Genomic DNA, 2371 nt, shown 5'->3' on the forward strand with positions numbered 1-2371 from the left:
TTTTTTTTTGGTTGCAGCCATTATTGTTGTTTGGCGGGTCTGGGCTGGATTCGAACCCGCCACCTTAGGTGTATGTGGCTGGGGCCTTAGCCCCTTGAGCCACAGGCGCCGAGCCCATCCTGTCACTTTTCTCAAAGCTAAGTAGTTATATGGCTGACTGGCAAGATAGGTTATGGATCAGCTTCTGTTCTATCTTGGAATCTGTTTCAAGAGTAGGTGCAGATGCCTTGTTGGTGAAGGCTCTTTGAGCCTCCCAGGAAGAGCTGGCTCTCCTCTGGGCTCCGAGGCTCTTTGCTGCAACAGGGCTATAGCTCTGCTAGGGGCGTGGGCTGCCATACCTAACCCTGGATTGTGACCCCGTCCAGGGCAAGAGCCTTGCCTTCTTTATCTATATTACTCTCTGTGAACAGCAGTTTATAGCCCAGGAAGGGGGTTAATTTATGTGTGTGATAAATATCTATTAAACACCTGCCTGGGGCAGGGCCTGGTGAGGGCATTGGGGTTGTAGCAGAAATAGAACATGAAGGGTTTCCTGCTCTCATGGAGCTAGAATTTTGGTAAGGGATGGCTTGGGGAGAAGCAAACAAGTAATGTAATGATGCCAGAGCAAAAAAGTAAACAGGATGATGTAACTACAAAGCCTGGGGGAGCCAGGGGAGGAGGCAAAGGTGGCCAGGGGAGGAGACTACCCTGGGTAGGGAGGCTCTTCTGAAAACCGCAGCATAAAAAGGAGTGAAGACCTGGGTGCAGAGTGTTCCAGACAGAGAAGCAGCCAGGATGGAACTCTGGAGCCCGCTGCATGACTGTGGCATGTAGAGAACGGCAGGGAGGCCAGGGCAGGGAGGGCAGCAGTGGAGCTTGGCAGGGAGCAGCACGAGTCAGTCTTGTATGTGCCGCAGAGGAACTGGAGGGTTTTGAACAGAAGCCTGGTTTGATCTGACTTATATTTGAAAAGAAAGGCTGTAGGGGCAAGAATGGAAAGGTAGGCAATGAAGGCTGCAGTTGTCTGGGCCTGAGATAGCAGAGCTGAGACAGGGGTTGAGGCAGGGAGCTAGAGAGGCCTCAGGGATTAATAGGGGTGGAGCCTGCAGGACTACTGAAATTTGGCTGGGGGCAGGCAAGCTCAAGGGGTTGACATAGTTGATCAAGGAGTACCTTTCAGAGGAGGAGCTCACAGACCTGAGGAATGAGAAGGTCTGGGCACAGCCTCAGATGGGAATAAGCTTGGTATCTGCAAGTAATGCAAAAGACACCAGGGGCTGGAGCCTTGTGCATGAGGGAGAGGTTCTAGGAGGAATGGTGGGCCCTCCCACAGGAGCTTTGTAGGTCAGGAAAGAAGAGTGGATCTACAAGTGAAAGCTGTAGGAAAGGTGAAAGCAAAAGAATAAAGTCACCTGCCTTTAAAAGTCTGCTCCAGTGACTGTGGAGGAAGGACAAGAGTGCAAGTGGAGGGCCCAGAGAGGCCTGGCACTGGGCGTGTCCTGTCCCTCCAGGAAGAGTGAGGCATGGCTTTGGCTCTTAGGAAAGCCTGTTTGAGTTGATCCTTAAAGAATAGTCCTCTGACTGGATCCAGCAATCCCATTTCTGGTACAGCCCCAGAGATCGGAAAGCAGAAGCTCAAGCACTGCTCTCATACATAGCAGTGTTATTTGTAGTAGCCAGAAGGTAGACGCAAGCCAAGTGTTCATCAACGAATGAGCAGGTAAACAAAATTTTTATACAATAGCTGTTACTCAGCTGTAAAAAGAAGGAAATTCTGCAATATGTTGTAACGTGGATGAACTTAAGGCCATCATTCTAAGTGAAATAAACCAGCCACAAAAGGACAAATACTGTGTGATTCCACTCATCTGGGCTACTAGAATTGTCAAGTTCACAGAGCTACAAAGTAGAATGGTGGCTCCTGGGAGCAGGGGGATGAGGAATTAGTGTTTTAAGGGGGTGGGGCTTCAGTTGGGGAAAATGAAAAAGTTCTGGAGGTGGTTGGTGATGATGGCTGCACAACAACATGAATGTACTTACTGCTGTAAAACTATGCATGTAGAAATGACTGAGATGGTGAATTTTATGTTATATGTGATTTACCACAATTAAAAAAAAAAGAGTTGGCTCGGTGCCTGTAGCTCAGTGGTTAGGGTGCCAGCCACACACACTGGGACTGGTAGGTTTGAACCCAGCCTGCGTCTACAAAACAACAATGACAACTACAACAAAAATATAGCTAGGTGTTGTCGCAAGTGCTTATAGTCCCAGCTGTCTGGGAGGCTGAGGCAAGAGAATCATTTAAGCCCAAGAGTTTGAGATTGCTGTGAGCTGTGATGCCACAGCACTCTACCAAGGGTGACATAATGAGATTTTGTCTCAAAAAAAA

The 2371-nt window shown here is 48.8% G+C and overlaps 1 protein-coding gene across 3 annotated transcripts in view; it reads left to right on the forward strand.

Annotated features, from left to right (window-relative positions):
• The window catches only part of USP30 (ubiquitin specific peptidase 30), a 33912-nt gene that overhangs the window by 13877 nt on the left and 17664 nt on the right, over nucleotides 1-2371 (forward strand). The gene's annotated exons all lie outside the window — the stretch shown is intronic.

The sequence above is a fragment of the Otolemur garnettii genome, unplaced genomic scaffold (assembly GCF_000181295.1).
Source record: "Otolemur garnettii isolate 467f Iridium unplaced genomic scaffold, OtoGar3 scaffold00038, whole genome shotgun sequence".
Classification (NCBI taxonomy): Eukaryota; Metazoa; Chordata; class Mammalia; order Primates; family Galagidae; genus Otolemur; species Otolemur garnettii.